The 18,837-nt window shown below is 38.2% G+C and overlaps 1 pseudogene; it reads right to left on the bottom strand.

Annotated features, from left to right (window-relative positions):
- Positions 1-10,803: 10,803 nt before the first annotated feature.
- On the bottom strand, positions 10,804-11,745 carry LOC101517402 (protein MAK16 homolog; annotated as a pseudogene).
- Between the last annotated feature and the right edge of the window lie 7,092 nt (positions 11,746-18,837).

The raw sequence follows: 18,837 nt of genomic DNA, 5'->3' as shown, positions 1-18,837 counted from the left end.
AGGCTCTGCCCAGGGGGAGGCGATAGTTTCAACATGCCGAGACAGAGCTTATAAGAGTGCATTGCAGCAGGGAGGCAAGGACTTGGACTCTGCCCTCACATGCATCCTAAGCTGCCCATGCATCTTCTCTATCATTTCAGTGCTGTGGAGATGCCTGGCGATCACTTATTTCAAGCTTCTCATTGTTACAATGTTAAAATTGGTTCTCACAAGGAGCAAAGGGGGGCCCACACAGTAGCATAGTAGCTGAAGTCCTCACCTTGCATGCGCCAGGGTCCCATATGGATGCCAGTCCTAATCCCAGCAGCCCCACTTCCCTTCCAGCTGCCTGCGTGTGGCCTGGGAAAGCAGTCTACGCGAGTCCCAAACCTTGGGACTCCGCACTGGCGCAGGAGATCCTCAAGAGACTCCTGTCTCCTGGCTTTGGATTGGCTGAACTCCCGCCATGTGGTTGCTTAGAGAGTGAGTCAGCGGACGGAAGTTCTTTCTGTCTCTCCTCCTCTCTATTTTATTTTTATTGGAAAGTCAGATATACAATCTTAAAAAAAAGAGCAAAGGATGTGCAGATATTCCCGCAACTAGAAGGGGCATAAAAAGAATTGAGAATTCAGCCTTGATACCTTTCCGCTAACTCCTCCTTCTGTGAAATGGGTAACCATTGGCAATTTCAATTACTCCTATAGATTACCACAATCTTGAAAATTACCCCTTGAAAATCTAAAATTAGATGTTTCTACACCAATACATACTAAAGGTTTGAAAGCCCTAAAACATTTGCATAGAAAGCAAGCAATTTTAAGCTATCTCAATTCAGAAATAGAAGAACAAGAAGTGAATTGAAACCACAAATGAAAGCAACAACACTATTTGTTCTTCTATCTGAAATTTCATGGTCAATCTTAAACATTTATCCTGAAGCACTTACATTCAAATCATACTTTTATTTATTTACTATCCCCATTTGTAAAAGCTACTGTGTTGCAAACTTCCAGCCATTGGCAGTAAAATCACATTACACTAAGTAATAAAATGCCATTATTAGACTGACAAGACTCTTCACTACCTGAAGTTATAATGCCAGCTCCCCTACCAACCGGTGTGCTGGGAGGATTAATGCGATATTTAGAAAGCATCTTATGCACACAGAGAAAGGCGCCTCATAAATGTGAAGAATGAATAACAGTATTTCAGCTTCCCTGCAGTGGAAGGAGAGTCTGCTGAAAAAGATGGACCTGCAGTGGTGTCTTGAAATTAACTACCCAGGTTCCAGAAGCTTCAGGATTAAGAACTTCTTAAAAGAATACAAATACTTATAAGGCTGAGGGGGTTATTCTTTGACCTTCTGGGTGACTGACTATCTAGGTTTGCCAGAGAGTACAATTGAAGGTGTTGATGGGAAAAGGACCTACAGTACAAAAACCAGGACAGTCCCAGAGAAGCCAGAGAGCTGCCTGCCTTGCCTGTTGCGGTTTTCCTTCTGGTTTCCAGTTTTTCTTTCAGCTCTGGTAACCTTACTTTATACACTTTAACTTAAGCTATGCTTTGTTTTGTTGTTTTGTTTGTATTTTAATCAAGGCGGAGATACACAGTTATGGAGATGTCTTTCCTCTGCAGGTTCATTAATCAAGTCCCTGCAAAGGGTGGGTCTGGACCAGCCAGAAGGTATGAACCCAATCAGACCTCCCCTGTAGGGCGCAGGGGCGAAGCAAGGAGCCAACAACTTCCGCATCGCTGCATCCGAGATGAGCATGAGCAGAAAGTCAGAATCAAAGGCAGAGTTGGCGTTATGATCCTATACTCTGAAACACAATGTGGATATACCAAACAGCATCTGTCTTAAGCAGGATGTCCATATGCATCCCCTACTTTCAATTTTGAATTGTTTAGTGTGTCAAGCAGTTACATTTTTTGGAGAAAGAATTAGAGAAAAAAATGGATGTACAAAAATGAACTTAGTTGAAACATCCCAAAACTGAATCTTGGGGAAAATTCCATTTTTGTGACCAAAGAAAGCAAGGAAAATTTCACTGATATTTCATCGTAAATACTGCCACCTAGCTTGATTAACTACCGACAGGAGAATTCCCCAGGACCCTTCTGATCTGCACAGAATAAGAAATTCACACTGATCTTCAGCAAAATTTCGCACCCTGTACTGCTGTCTTGGACCAGGAGAACACTGCTGAGCATCTGACTTCGAAAGTCAGAGATTTTCCAAGAGATGGTAACTCCTAAAATACCACAACTGAACTGACCCTTGTTTAGCTTCAATTGTCCTTTCTGTGACTAGGCCGACCACTTTCCATAAGGAATCCTGTTGATTGAGGGTCTTTCTCAATGCTTTTTGTGAATGCCAAGTTGCTTCTCTTCTGTAAAACTATAAGGTACAAATAACCTTACAAAAGCCTATGGCATATGAGAAGGAAATAAAATATCTGATTGAATACCTTACTGCACAACACTGGATACATTTCTAACAAGAACTGTATGATGTTGACAGTTATTAGGAGCACAGATGGGGAAATGGAGTAAACATGGGCTTTACAAGAGCTATTGAAGCATAACTCTGCTGGTATTGTTGCAACCTGCGTTAGCAGGTTCCTTTCTGTCTTTTTGCTCGACATACTGGGACATCAAAAAATGAAATGATGTTCTTACATGCTGGTATATGCTGGGGAACTGCAAAGAAGAGATTAAGCAAAGGAAATAGTGAGTATGCATTTTTTCTCTTGTCGTTCACATTTCCTTTTCTGTAATCCTCAAAATAATGAATTCTTAGTTATGTCTCTATGACATTACTGCATTGTTCAGGCCAATTTGGCAAGTCATATATTATCAAGAAGAATAGAAATTAGTTTTAAAATTGTATGCCCTGGTGATTTTGCTCTATAACAACTGGACATTTGCAGGGAGCTGGGAAAAAAAGACATTTACTCACTACCTGCCCTCATTTGAGCATACTCATTGTCTAAATAGGCTCACAGCTGGCTGTCTGCCTCTGGCTCCTCATTGATTAATGTCTATCTGGCTGCATTGCTAATTTTCAGTCTGTAGCACAATTTGAAAAACAAGCAATATCTGAACTCACCAAGCCAGGTGCTGTTTGGAAGGTTTGCTATGATACTTGCTGACAATTTTAATAAATTTCCATTGGTATTTTTTTCATCTCCCAGCACATGAATATTTTTTTGTTCTTCCTGGTTTTTGATCATATGTAAGCCAGCCTAAACATCTTACTGCACCTCACAACTGAAGCCAGAGATGATAATTATAAGCAAATTTCTGAAAATCAAAAATTGTTGTTCAAAAATTGTTATCACAATCCCATGTTTTAAGGAAGTCAAATAAAACCAAAATAGTTTTAAATTGTAGATATATGTGACATATATCAGAATACATATCTATGCAGTGAGAATCTCTTAAAAATAGTAATGCTTCAGTTTTGCAAATCAAAAGCATTAAAGGAGCTGTTGTCTTTCTGAACCAAGTGAAGCCATCACCTGTGATGGCTGGCATGCCATATGGGTGTCAGTTTTACTCCGGTTGCGCATTTGCAATCCAGCTCCCTGCTAATGTGTGCAAGAAAGCAGCAGAATATGGCCAATTGTTTCACTTCCTGCACCGAAACAGGAGATCCATAACTCGTTCTTTGCTGCTGGCTTTGGTCTGGCCAAGACCTTACTGGTCTAGACATTTGGGAAAAGAATCAAGATTGCAGGGATATCAGACATTTCTCTCTCTCTCTCTCTCTCTCTCTCTTCTCTCTTCTCTCTCTCTTCTCTCTCTGTGCAACTGGTTGTGTGTCTCTGAAACTCTGCCTTTCAAATACAAAAAAGTTAATATTTTTCAAAGACACTGAAGGCAAGTTTGACTATGCAGTATGTGTAAAAGCTTGAAATCAACAATATATAACAAAGTAAAGAAAATGATCTTTGAAATAACTCATTTTGTTTACATACATTGGGGCATGTTGCTGGTTCAGACTCTCCAGGGTCAGGTTCTAGGTCTTCTCTTACCAGCTATGGAGCCCTGGGTATGCTACTTCAATGCTTTGCATTTCAGTTCCTTCAGCACTGACATGAATATGATTGCAGCGTTTATTTCATAAGGTTGTCATGAGGATTATATGAGATAAACATTTAAAAAGTCTGGAGTCATCCTGGAACACTGCAAGCAATGTGCACCTGTATGTGATTTTGAACTTTATCAGAAGAAAACAGTGTTTCCATTTACATATCAGTTTGGTTATCCCCCAAAAGCCCCTGTGTGAAAGGCATGGGTCCCAGAGTGGTGCTATTGAAAGGTAGTGGAAATGTCAAGAGGTGAGGGTTGATCAAACATCCTTATAACACTGGAAGCAGGTCCCTTAAATATAGTGCTATGAAACAGTTATTATAAAATCCTGAGCTTTGTTCCTAGCTACCATGTGATGGCTCTTCCCAATGCTTGTGTTCTGCAACCGCCATCCATTAGCATACAAAGACACCAAACCTACAGGGTCGGCCATTCTTGGACTTGAACCTCCAAAACTGTTAACTAAACATGTAGCTCAGCTGTAATGAAAATCAAATACAAATGTTATGAACAGGAGTCACAGAAGCAGAAGCTCATGTGCATGTAGTCTGAAAATACAGGACAGGAAATCATAGGAAAATTAGTAAGGATTATCAGCCTGGAAACAGAGACATAATGTGAATGTACCAATTATACTATGACAGAGTGTTTTTCAATGTCTGGAAACAGCAAACAAAGATTATGAAATGTTAACCTGGAGTGAAGTGATTATCATAGCAGCACAGGTAGAGTTAGTAAGCCCAGGTAGAGTAAGAGAGTGTGCCATGCATCTTGATTTGTCAAGATGTAGCAGAGTCTTGACCCTGTGCCACTTAACAACTAGCATAATCAGACATGAAAGCAATGGAAAAAATCACAGATAACTGTGAGAATGAAAACACAGTACATAGAATTGCAGGGATAAAGCAGAGGTAAGGAAAAGGAGAGGAGATACAACGCAACCCCAAATTATAATTCTTCTACATTATGTTTTGTGAATGCAGGAAGCCATGGGAGCAGTTAAGATGTGACAGCTTCTTGCCTTATCTGCCCTAAGGCTTGTGCTTATGATTTGGCAGCTCCAGTAAAGCTGAGGTCTGATTGCTTCAGCTGAACTGCTGCCAGAGAGCTCCTTGCTGAACTGCATGGCTGGTTGGTAGGTAACTCAAAGCTCCAGCAAAACCACTCTTTGCTTGGGTGCACAAGCCAAGCCTTCTTTCTATACACTGTGCAAAAACATCTTCCATGTACCAGCAAATCTACACCTCTTTCCAAGTGACAGTACAAGTACCAATATTCTGCACACTTGTATGTAAAGTTCCAATGTGGCTACCAGAGGAGTTTCCTGTGTCTCACCTAGTGAACCAGCAGGTGGAAGAGCTCACTCCTCTCTGGCTTTTTCTCTGTGATGCAACTCTGACTTTCAAAATAAAAGAAAATCTTTAGCAAGAAATAAAATAGTAAAAATATATTTATTAATATGAAGAGAACAAATTTCATCTATTTTTACAGGTGCAGTTCTCAGAAGGTAACCAAACTTCTCCCTAAATCCCCCCTTCTTTCTTCCTTTTTGAGAGGATAGTTTTTGTAAAACCATAATTTCAATCCACTCTACAATCACAGGTTTAATGCAGCACTAATCATTATTCAACAACTAAAAAGCTTACAACCTGTCTCTGAGTACCCCTACATGCATTAGTGGCTGAAGATACGACTTTATGTTTTAGTTTTCACAGCCAGGGAGCTGTTGCCTTCCATAGTCACTAGTTTTCCTTTTTGATTTCTTGTGCTATTCTTCAGGCTTTTCCCAATGGATATGGCATTCCAAATTGTTATTAGAAACTGGAGGAACAATTCTAATTTAAGAATCACATGAATCGTATTGGTGTAATTAGGTAACAGAATAGACTACATAGTCAATGAAATAAGGAAAACTGCAGGAACAAAGATGGGGAACAGTGGGTAGAGGAGTAACAAGACAGAAGAAAATACAGCACTGGTTTCCAGCAGAGGAAGGTCTGTCATGGGTGCTGCTTCAGGCAAGGCATCACAGGATATCACACAAGCTTGACTACTTTTCAGTATGGGATTCATTACTTCTGTGCCTGAGCCCCTAGTGCCCTAAATATTATGTTAAAATATCAAATCTGGGACCTTCCTTCAATATCCAGGTGAGCATTCATTCACTGCAGAAGTTTGTGTCTGACACAAAATACAGAAGCAAGTAAACAGATACTGAATACATCCCAGTTTCTAAAACCCATGAATGCCTATTTTCCCTCACACTTAGTAGGTATTGCATAATTAATAATACCACGTGCTGTGCATGTATGTACACTTAAGTGTATGTTTTGAGCACAAACAAAAATTGATAAATAATTCTTATTAAAAACTTGTAAATGTACTCATTCCCATTAGAAATTTAGAAAATTATTGCCATGACATACTTAAATAAGAAAACTGTTGTTGTAATATCTACAAAGTGATTGTCATTAAGGATGGACTAAAGTAATCAAGCTAATTATTTTAATTAAGCAAAGAAAATTCATTGCAACATTACTATGAAATTAACTTTGTGCTAAAGCCAAGGTGGTTTTCACAGCTAGCCATCACTGCTATGAGGATGCATTGGTATTTTTTTTAAGGCAGCTGCACCAGGTCTATTTTGCACAAAGGGGTTGTGGGAAGAGCCTCAGCTCATTTGGCTGTAGGCTTGCAGGGGTCCTGCGGGTGTTGATCATGACATCATTATAGAGCTCCTGCTAACAACACCTATACTTTTAAAAATAAGTGAAAATTACTATGAACAAAATTAACCTGGTTTACTTCTATGGGTTTTAGAAATAATAATAGTAATAGTCGTAATGATCATCCTAATAGTGTGTATTGTAGATATCATAAAGGACATTAACCGTCATCGTTCCTAGACTAAACGGAAGCATCCTGGTGTTTTGTAGCACACTTTGCGAAAAACTATTCTGCACTTGGAAGATAAAATTTTGAGAAGTTAAATAGATTCAGAACTCTAGTTATCAAGTGGAGCTTCTTAAAAGAAAATAAGTATTTCAAGGTGGGGTATGTCTAGATGAAATGAAGGCATGAGAAAGGATTGCTGTGGGCTCAGAGAACAAGAGCGAGTGTATCTGCTCTGACCACCTACACAGAAGAAGGCAGAGGCACAGTGCAGGAAATACTCAAAACATTCGGGAAGACACCACAGCAGGTCTACAGAAGAAACACAGATTTATCTCAGAACATGTCTATGGGTATTTTTCAATTTACTAATCAGAAAGTGGATAACTCAATTATATATGTTCAATTTTTCAAAACTGGTTAATATTCTAGTTTTTTCACAAATGACTACAAAAGGATAAATAAAGTAAATTAAAGCAAAATTACAACTCCTTATGAAGGAATATACTATTGTTACAATATGGAGAAAATTGGTCAGGCGGTAGAAGTTTGGGAGGGGGAATCCCAAACTTTACGGAATTGTACATTAAATTTAAAAATTAAAATTAAAAAAGACATGAAAATCTGTATCTTAGAGTAGGCAAACCAGAAAAATCATATCCTTGATGGAAAGATACATGAACCGCCTGACATGGTAGCCTAATGGCTAAATCCTTACCTTGCATGTACCAGGATCCTATATGGGTGCCATTTCATGGCCTGGTGGCCCCATCTCACATCCAACTCCTTATTTGTGGCATGGGACAGCAGTAGAGGATGACCCAAAGCCTTGGGACCCTGTAAAGCCCGAGAGAAACCCCAAAGAAGCTTGTGGGCTGCTGGCTTTGGATCAACCCAGCTATAGCCATTGTGGCCACTTAGGCAGTAAGCCAGTGGGAAGACAGATCTTTCTCTATGTCTTTCCTTCTCTTTGTAAATCTGACTTTCCAATAAAAAATAAATAAAATATTTAAAAACCAAAGAAAATATATGAACTGACCTATTTGAGTAAATCAAATAGCATAATAGCATTTATGTGAAAAATAAATTATGTACATATATTCAGGTAATCATTGTGAAATATGATAGACAATTGAATACAAAATTTTATGTATCAACAATAGGTAAATGTCACTACTAATCAAATAAAAGGATGAATTGTGAAAATGTCACTTTCCTTTATCATTGTAACAGAAAACAAGAATACTTGTTAGATGTGTATTTGGGTGCATTTTATCTTTTATGGAGAAAATAAGTCCTGAAACGAAACAGTATGGACTGAATTTCTATGTAGCATACAAAATACGCTGTGATCATGAAAATTCAGCTAACAGATTTGGAAAGATTATGAAAATTGTTTTACCCTTTAAAGAAAAGTGCATTTTCTGTTTGTTTACTGTGTAGTTCTATGGTGATAAGAAAGGAATCAGTACTGAAATGACTTTGGAGAAACAAGTTTTTTTTAATAATAGGAGGTGAAAAGACTTAGTAGGGAAGATTTAGCATCAGGAGTATTAAAAATTTGTCCAAAATAAGAACAAGTAAATGGAGAAAATATGGGATAAAAATTCTTTTATCAGTGTTTAGTTTAAAAGTTCAGCAAATGGTTGAACCCAAAGGGCTTTTATCTGTGGAAAAGCATGATTGCAAATACAGTCATTTATACAACCACAGAGGATAAAAGATATAAAAAGGAATGAAATTTTCAGAGAGCAATTGCCAACCACTTTGCCATTTAAACTATCCTGCACTAACAGATGCACAAAATATTTTTATTTCATTTTTGACCTTCAAGATTCACACTATTTGCTGATAAGACAGAACATGAAAAAAGCAACACCAATAATAATCACTATAAAGCAAACTTTGTGAATATGAAATGTGGTCAGTCCCATTCCTGTTGCTGAATATATCACCAAGTTTTATTTTGTTTCAGTCAATTCATACTGCATTATTTTAATAACATAATATTGAAATCCCCATATTAGCAGATAATTTAGATTTAAAAAAATGAAAAACATTAGAATTTAATGTCATTAGGATGCCTTGTTTTCTTGACCACTAGAGCATTATTATTCCTTATTGAAGGAGAGTTTTTAACACAGCAATTATTGTGTTCACCACTTTCTTGGCAGAGTACCTTTTTTCTAATATGCCACAAACACAGAGAGATGATTTTCTGATATTTGACAGGTATAATGCATTTCCTATTAAAACATTATATGAAAGAAACAATATTTTTGTCAATCCATACATGGGGAAAACCTGACCCAGAGTTAGACTGCCTGCCTTGATCCAGAGAACAGGTGACAATTTGAAAGGCATTTGAAGGGCTGAACTAGGTTTAATGGTCACAGACTTAGCTCTTATATGCATTTGTAGTTTGAGAGTAAATTCATGATGGCTCATTATTTTAGAACCCTGAAATCTATTTACTCGTACTTATACAAAATTACCCCTTTGTGTATTCTATACAAATCAGTTTTAAACCTAAAAATATATTAAATTTTGAAATATATATATTTGGTTACCTGTGAAATCTAACCAATTTAAAGTATTATGATGAAAAATATGTACAAATTAGAAACATGGATCCACATCCATAGCTGCAAAATTTGATAGAACTATCAAGTAATTTCAGTCAAGCTATATATGACCACATGACTAATTCTATTATCATTAAGTGGAAACACTAAAAAATATAAGCTAACAGATATAGGTATGTCATTGAGACAACAAATATGGTTGAAAATAGTTCTCTGTAATTTGTGGATTGGTTATTATAACATCAAATATATTGTTCAATTCTAGGTAATTCAGATAAAACGATTGGCCTGATGTCAGGGAAAACATGCAGTTTTCTTTCATTGGATTTGATTCCTTTCCAACCAAGACTGGCAGCTAAAAGGAGTACATTGACAGACTGCACTTGTAAGTAAAGAATCGTTCCCATCCATCACTCTATGACACTTCTACCCTGCGTTGTCCTCCAGTGGGTAATTGCAGAAATGTAAGCTGGCCTAAGAAAGTTAGAACTAATCCACAGAGAGTATCAGATCCAGCTGGAGGTATTTGAAGAGGGATTGCCTGTTCCTATCACAGCTAGGCTGGACAGAGGAAAGCAATTCCGAGCTAGAAAACAAACATTTGGAGTGAGCTAAATCAATAAGGCACTACAAACAATACAGCAGATGTAAAGTCAAAGAGCCCAAAGCATCTTCCGAGGAAACAGGAAGTACACGGAGACTGCATGAAACTTTAGAACGATTCTGCTTAATCTGCTTATAGATCCACATTGCTTCTTCTTACTAACCAGGGTAGGAGGCATGCTTCCAACATGCCAGCCTACACTTTTCAGGAATTGTATAATGTGATAACTGGTATGGCAGCTCAGCCCATCGGACTAGGTTTGAATAGATGATCTGGTTCTTGGTTGTCTAGATAGGCTAGTAATTGTGGGCAGAGATTAAAATCCTGGTATATATACTTGAGATAGACAATAAACTACAGGAAAAATGCATATGGTATTAACAGAGAAGAGACTCAACTGAAACAAGTGCATACTGCCTGCTAAGATGGAACACAATTGTATAGGAAAACTTGTTTGTTTGTTAGAACTAGTTATATTCACCATATCATTCCAGCTCCAACAACAGATCTTTCAAGCTGTGTGGGGTTGAACTAATATGCTATAAAAAAATGCTCTGTTTCCAAATTAAGTCATTCTTCCATGGACTCCAAATGTCCTGCCCATTGCAGTGACATTCAAAACTAAACACAAATATTGTGTTGTATCCATCATAACAGAACAAAACCCAGAAGTGTTAGAAATAAACGTTCTAAGTTCAACACATTCAGTTCCACTTGCAACTGGCTGGGGGACGCCAAATGACTGGTTTTGGCCTTGGCTGTGGGCGCTGTCTCCTGTTGGATGGGACACGATCTCCACGTGGGCTCGTTTCCTTCACAGAGGTCCTTTCAAGGGTGTTTTGCCTTTGCGTTTTGCAGTAAGGGACTTTTCTTCCTCTTTGCTGGAGAATACTCCAGCCTGACTTTCATGAATCCTCAAAATCACTTCACCACCTTCATCCATCTCCTCATATTTCACAAATTCTCTTTGTCCCACATCTTAGTCATTGTCATGTCCATCATCATCTTCCTCTTCTGCCCCCGTTGTCCCCAGGCCTTGTCAAAGGTGTGAATGGGGAAGTTGTAGATGTCACCACATGTATCTTGTTTCAGTCTCCCCAGTAATTTGTTTTCGATAGCTTTGTTCAATGGAGCAACTATTAACACCTTATCCTCTCTTCCTTTCTTGCTACATACCACCATCTTACTCAAACTAACAAGTTTCTTCTGTCATTTTAGTGAAAAGTATTCTACTTTGGATTAGGTACTGGTGCCTCTCTGCTCATATTTGTGCCAAATGAAACGGGGCCAGTAAATTAGGTTTTTATCCATTTGCTCCACTGCTTTCTCATAGTTCTTACTGAGCCGAACCTTTTCCCACAGGCACCTGGGAAAAGCTGCTTGCTCCATCACCTTCACACACAAGTAGCTCCGTCCTTTCTCTTCTTTGATAGTGGCGTACTGGCTATTTGCCGGGCGGCAGGATAACGGATTGCACAACCCAGTCAGGCTGCATTCATTTCAGCAAAAGCCTTGAGTCTTGGTTCCTATTTTGAAGGAGTAGAACTGCCTGTTTGCCAGTGTATCCCAGGTGACATCATCCGGCTGCATGGCATAGGGCGGCTCCGCAGGCAACACCGGCCCTGTATATGGAAATTTGTACCTTGGATGGTACAAATTTGTACCATCCAAGGTACAAATTTCTCGGTGGTGGTCTTGGAAAGGAAATAAATTTTATATTGCTCTTGAATGAATTTTCCAATATGTTATAAGATTTATATCTTAAAAGTTTACTTCTATAAGTAAAACACTACAGCTATTGTAACAATAAAGAATTTATTCATTTAAAATGTATTTCTCTCTCGCTTGCTATCTGGCTGTCTTATCTCTACCTGATTCTGAAAGAAGACCCTCTTTCTCATTACAATGTCATGTCAATTTTTTCTTCATTATTATAGTTACCATTCAACTGCCCAAGTGGGACAGCAATTCTAAAGCCCTTGTTTTGGCTGTTAATGTGTTCAATACTGTCTATGGCATGCTTGCTTTGATGGGTAAGGTGAATGGCACGAGACATCCACCTACACTGTATTCAGGTTCTCACCAATGTGACTCATTACCTCATGAGCTCTTCAACTAAATCTTAGTGGCAGCAGCTGTATTCTTGGTTCTCATCAGGCTCCTTTCAATCTTGTCTCCTTCTTGTTCCTACAATGACCTTTCTAACGTACACACTCAATTCTGTCCAGTTCCTAAGACTCTCAATCATTAGTAAGACAAGGAACACTGCTTACTTTGCATTTTTACCTCTTGATACTCTACAATTATAGCCCAGTTTCACCTCTTGCAGTCGATGCACCCCAGGAACATGAATTTTCTTTTTCCAAAGTTAACTCAGCCTGCCTTCTTTCACTGTCACACATTCTTTCTTACTCATCACGCTTTGTGTTTTATCGTTTTTTCCGGTGACACTTTCTTTAAATTTGTTCTCTCTCAATGAAGTTAAACGAGAAAATGGAAATAGAATGCAAGAGTGATGAGATTTAGATTTTATTCTTAACATTTTAAGGTTGCAGTCAAATTACAATAAATTATAGCACTATAATGTCCACGAAAATATAATCATCACTAATCTCATTAGCACTTTTTATTTTTGGTTTTATTTTCTGTTTTACACTTTTGTAGGTATAGGGCTTCCCGCTCTTCCCCCCCTTTTCCATTGTCCCATTCTCCCCTGCTCATAATCCCCTATTTTCTACAATAATGAAGTCTTTCCACTCCAGTCTCAACTCCAGCATTCTGCTCTGGATGTGTAGCATGACATTGTAGGTATAAGCATTGTAGGTAGAAAATCAGGTGTTTTGTTAACAGTTTTATTGGGGGTCTACCTTTATTTGGGATGAATACTACAGTTCTCCTTTGATTCCTGGTACTCTGGTCTCCATTAGATCATTCTTCTGTAAGATTACAAGTGTATACTTGTTCACCTTTGTATCTTTTCATTTTGTATTTTGGAAGAAAGTTGTCCTATCAGAGAGAACATGTGATATTTGTCTTTTCAGGATCTGCTAATGTCACTGAGCATAATGGCCTCAAGTTGAGATCACTTCATTACAAATGGTAGATTTCCATTGCTACTCATGGCTGATTAATATTCCACAGAGCTGATGCACCACAGATTCTTTATTCAGTCATCTTTCAGTGGGTATCCAGGTTGCTCCAATGTCTTTGGTATCATTTATTGTGCTATGATGAATATAGGAATACAGGTTGCTTTCTCATATGTAGGCATCACTTATTTTGGGTATATTTCCAGGAGTAGGATTGCTGTATCATTTGGCAGATGAATATTCAGTTGCCTGAGCACTCCCACACTGATTTCCACAGTGTCTATTCAAGTCTACTATCCTACCAACAGTGCACCCGCATGGGAGACCCTGAGGAAATTCCTGGCTCCTGGTTTCAGATTATCTCAGCTCCAGCAGTTGCGGTTACTTGGGGAGTGAACCATTGGGCGAAAGATCTTCCTCTCTGTCTCTCCTCTTTGTATATCTCATTTTCCAACAAAATAAATATTTTTTAAAGGAATAATAACCAAGTCAGAGGAATCACAACTCCAGGTCTTAAGACATACTACAGGGCAGTGGTAATCAAAAGAGCCTGGTACTGGAACAGAAATTGAGAGGAAGATCAACGGAACAGAGTAGAAACCCAAGAAGAGAGCCACACATCTATAGACAGTAACACTCGGTAACTTTTCATTCTCAGCAAAGCTGGTTGAGAAACTCCATCAGTGTTTATTATAAAACACCTGCATATATCCTATGTTAGAGTTTGTCACACATTATAATTATTATCTATTTGCTGCCCATCTTCCCTCTGATACTCATCAAGCAGTGCTCTATTGGTAGCAGGTAATGTATCTCATTTGGCTTGCCCCACATAAGTTTCTTGATACAGATCCTGAAAGAATACAAGAAAGGATATTTCACTTAGAATGACATCCAACATCTAGCAAAAGTTGACAGGCTGGAAACTGTATCTGAAAGAAAGTGCAAAACGTGGTACTTGAAAATTGTCTCTTTAGACTTAAGATGAATATAAAGGCAAATTCTCATTGCAAAAGAACTAGCTACACAAATTTCGCTGACTGATAACAATTTGTGATAGTTCATTACAGCAAATGGGTTAAGGTGGACTAAACCAACATTGAGAAGTGGAAATATGGAAAAATACGGTGTGCTTTGAAAACCCAATCATGACTAAGAATCATGAGTGAATGAATTTAATAAAAAAAAAAAGATGTGTCTGAAGAAATACATTCATCTCCACAGGAGGCTGTATGGAAAAGCAATATAAAAAAGCAAACTCGGGCCCGGTGGTGTAGCCTAGTGGCTAAAGTCCTCGCCTTGAACGCCCCGGGATCCCATATGGGCGCCGGTTCTAATCCCGGCAGCTCCACTTCCCATCCAGCTCCCTGCTTGTGGCCTGGGAAAGCAGTCGAGGACGGCCCAATGCATTGGGACCCTGCACCCACGTGGGAGACCTGGAGGAGGTTCCTGGTTCCCGGCTTTGGATCGGCACGCACCAGCCCGTTGCGGCTCACTTGGGGAGTGAATCTTCGGACGGAAGATCTTCCTGTCTCTCCTCCTCTCTGTATATCTGACTTTGTAATAAAAATAGATAAATCTTTAAAAAAAAAGACAACCTCAAAAGATAAGAGGAAGTGACAATTTATTTACTATTCACTGTGTGTTCAGCAGACATAATGGGTAAAGATGTGATTGTGTGTGTGCAGACTAACTTTTTGAGAACTTTTTTTAAATTAAAATAATGATGGGAATGGGGTTTTAATAGTAGAATCAGCCTTTGAGAAGGTAAATGGGAAAAAATTATTTTCAAAAAAGCAATAAGGATTTTGCTTCCTTTTAGTAAATGGAGTATAAAAATCTGGTAAGCACATATATACATTTGTACTTATATCCAATAGTTGTATTTCAAATAAATAATCCTATTGTGTTCTCTAGCTTTGTCTCATATATAAGGTGTAAGTGTACAGTGAAAAACCTTGTTTCACTCAGATTCTTGCTTCACTGTAAATGACTTAATTTTAGAATTCATCTTTGGAGGAATTTGAATTTAGCATTTGTACATTGAAGGTCAACCTGGTGGTTTCCAGGATGGGTGGGAGAATTATGGTTATGATGATAAAGCGGTAACAGAAGGAAGATCCTTAGAATGACAAAGTCTGTACCCTGATTTCAAGGGTGGTCACAAAAACCCACACATGTCATTGAATTAAATAGAAAGATGACATAGCAGTAAAATGACATTGTATCCATGCCAGCTTCTTTGGTTTGACATTTTACCACAGGTGGGTAAGATACACTGCTCACAGGGAATCAGGCATTAGCACAGAGTCTCTAGACTCATTTTCACCATTTTCCATCACTTTGTAAGTATTTTAACATAAAAAGTAAAAAATTACAAAGTGTGACTGTGTACGCATAGGAGTGATTTCTGTTGTGCTTCTGCTCAGTGACAAGTGTAATGCTAGGGGAATTGTGGGGGAAAACAATTCAGTTTTTATTATAGACAGTGTCAGATTCTCTGTCCCCTGTTACAGATTCTCCTTTTAGTCTAATCCTCCATTCTTGATTACACATGCAAACAAAGTTCCATGTTCAGAGGTATAAAAATAAGCTCTGTTTAATAATGTTTGCCAGGGGAACCTTGTAGTCCTCAGAGGGAGTAGACAGCAATGATCTCTGCTTTTCACTAGAGAAAGAAGAAAGAAGAATGCATCCTGGGAACTCTTCAATTCACTTGGATCAATTAAAATTAATCAACTGTTTTGTTCAGATGCCTTTCATTTTTGTTTTCTCCACAGTCTGAGATTCTATAATTCTGCAAATGCTTTTACTAATACAAGGAGATTGGTTCGTGGCTTCCTTTTAACAAGAACTATTTTTGGTTTTAAAGAGAGTGACATTTTAAATTTATTATTACAGAGAAAAGATTATTCTGCCTCCAAAATTGTTCAGCTAGTATGAATCAGAATCTGTTTAATTACAGTGATTGCTCTTCAAGTATGGAACTTTTCTGTTGAGGTGTTGAGTCATTAAAACTATAGAGAATTCTGAAAGTTCCTTCCCACCCCCCAACGTTACCACAAGGAAAGTTTCAGCCACATAGAATGAGGATGATTCAAGGTTCAAGGGCTTGGGCTCCTGCCACTCACTTAAGAGACCCAGATGAAGCTCCTGGCTCAAAGCCCCTGGCTTTGGCCTGGCCTAGCCCGAGCCATTGCAGACATTTGGACAGTATGTTAGCCGATGGAGCTGAGCTGATACGAAGCCAGGAACCAGGAGCCTATTCCAGGTCTCCCATGCGGGTTCAGGATCGCTAGGGTTTGAGCCTTCCTCTACTGCTTTGTCAGGCCACAGGCAGGGGCTGCTGAGACACGCACAGGCATTCATGTGGGATCCTGGTGTGTGCTAGGCGAGGACTTCAGCCACCAGGATTCTGTACCGGGGCCTTTTTTTTTTTTAATGACGAGACAAATTTGAAAATAAGGTCACCTTTAGTTCTTTCTTCCCAAATGTCTAACTCCTTCTTTAGCTCCTGCTTCCCTCTTTCTTCCTGCCTTTCTCCCTTTTTGTCTTTCTGTTTTTGTCTTCTTTTTGTTTTGTGCTTCAGACTCTTTTATTGCTTTTGCTTTTTTGTTAGTTTAAACATGCTCTATGCCACCTTGACATACACATTTAATCAAACATCTTCACTGGAGGAACTATGCAATGTCGGATGAAAATCACAGATTTTGTTGGACAAAAAGCATATTTTGCACACATATACTGTTTCTTATTTGAGTCACTCAACCTAAAAGCCAACAAGAGAAATGGACAGGAAAAGCCAGGAAATGGAATTACTGAATGTGATGAGCACTACAACTGTGGCTTTGTGGATATTCTTATATGCACACTCAATATAAATGATTCAACAACAACAAAAACATTTCAAGTAATCAAAAAAATCAACACACTATTAACAGCCCGTGATTTTTAAGAAAAGTTGAATAGCTCAATTGTAAACACTGTTGTTATTCTACTTAGAAAGATGATAGCGCTGGTTGGTGCTGTAATCAGAGAAATAAGCTGATTTTTGTGGTGGAACCACTTTTATTTTTTAAAGTGCCATAGCTCCCAGTCACTACTATTTTCAGAATAGTATGTTAATTTAAAAAATTTTAAAACTTACGTTACATTTTCAGAAGTATTTATGGATAAATTATGAAAGCTTTATATGCCGAGGAAAATGTCAACAAATGTTGAAGATTTCTTCCCATCTCTTTCTGTTGACCTTTTTAGCCTCCACTACAACTTCACAAAAAATCTATCCAAATTTCAGAAATAATTGATTTTAAATTGGTTTCTAAAACAGTTGCATCCTTTCTTCTCAAAGCATTGTTCCAAATAAAGATGAAATTTGATAGACACTGACACATATTTTCCTTTATGGATATATAAATTGCTAGAAATTGCTAGAAAGTTTCAGTTGCAGAATAAATTCAACCAAAGAGTTAAAGGATAAAACATACAGCTGAGAAACGTAACAGGCTTAAGGCCATTTCTGCCTGAGACTGCAACGAAATGTTTATAGTTTGATTGCAAAAGTAAATGGGTTGTGTAACATAACCTTTCTGTAATTCCTATAAAGGATAAAAATGTGTCTCCATGAAAGTGTAGACAAAAGTGATTCAACAGAAATCGATAGACACATGCATAGACAGAAGGCTAATAATATTTAAACATATTTGATAATTTTATCACAATAATTGATGAGATGAATCATTTATGGATAGCCATTTCTAAATGAGAAGAGCTTTATAAAAACACCCTTTATTTATCATCAATGAATGGCATCATTATGAGCCTCAAGTTTATACTAAATGTTTTTCTCCAATGAACAACTTTTAAAATGTTGTGAAAAAGAACTATGACTACTCAAAATGCTCTTATAAATCAGATTTATAAGAGTGTGGGGTTATTAGGCATGGTCTTTGAGCTGACTATAATCAGTCTAATCAGAAAGAACTGATAAGGTAGGAAAACTAGTCATGACATAAAACTATATTTTAATGAGTATTCAAGTAGAACTGGAGATAAAAACTAGAAATTGTGGTTTTTAAAAAGATTTTTATTTATTTTCTTTAAAAGTCCAATATAAAGAAAGGAGGAGACACACAGAGGAAGATCTTTCATCTGCTGATTCACAACCCAAGTGGCCGCTACAGCCAGAGCTGAGCTGATTCAAAGCCAGGAGCCAGGAGCCTCTTCTGAGTCTCCCATGTGAGTGCAGGGTCCCAAGGCTTTGGGCCATCCTCAACAGCTTCCCCAGCCAACAAGCAGGGAGCTGGATGGGAGGCAGAGGCGCAGAGACATGAACCAGTGCCCATATGGCATCCTGGCACATACAAGGCAAGGACTTTAGCCACTAGGCTACTGCACCGGGCCTGAAATTGTGTTTTAAGAAGAAATGAGACACAGCTAAAGAGTAAAACACTGATCTAAAAACTAGTTCACAGGAAAACATCTAGATTAAAGCATCCAGAGACAAAAAGCAAATGAAAAGTGTGTAAGAAAGAGTAGAGTCATAATCAAAAGGATGATGAGGCAATGGGCAGCCCGCAATGAGAGAGAGGGA

This window comes from Ochotona princeps, chromosome 28 (genome assembly GCF_030435755.1).
Source record: "Ochotona princeps isolate mOchPri1 chromosome 28, mOchPri1.hap1, whole genome shotgun sequence".
Classification (NCBI taxonomy): Eukaryota; Metazoa; Chordata; class Mammalia; order Lagomorpha; family Ochotonidae; genus Ochotona; species Ochotona princeps.
Note: the sequence above shows the minus strand (reverse complement) of the source record. Positions and strands in the feature narration are given on the sequence as shown.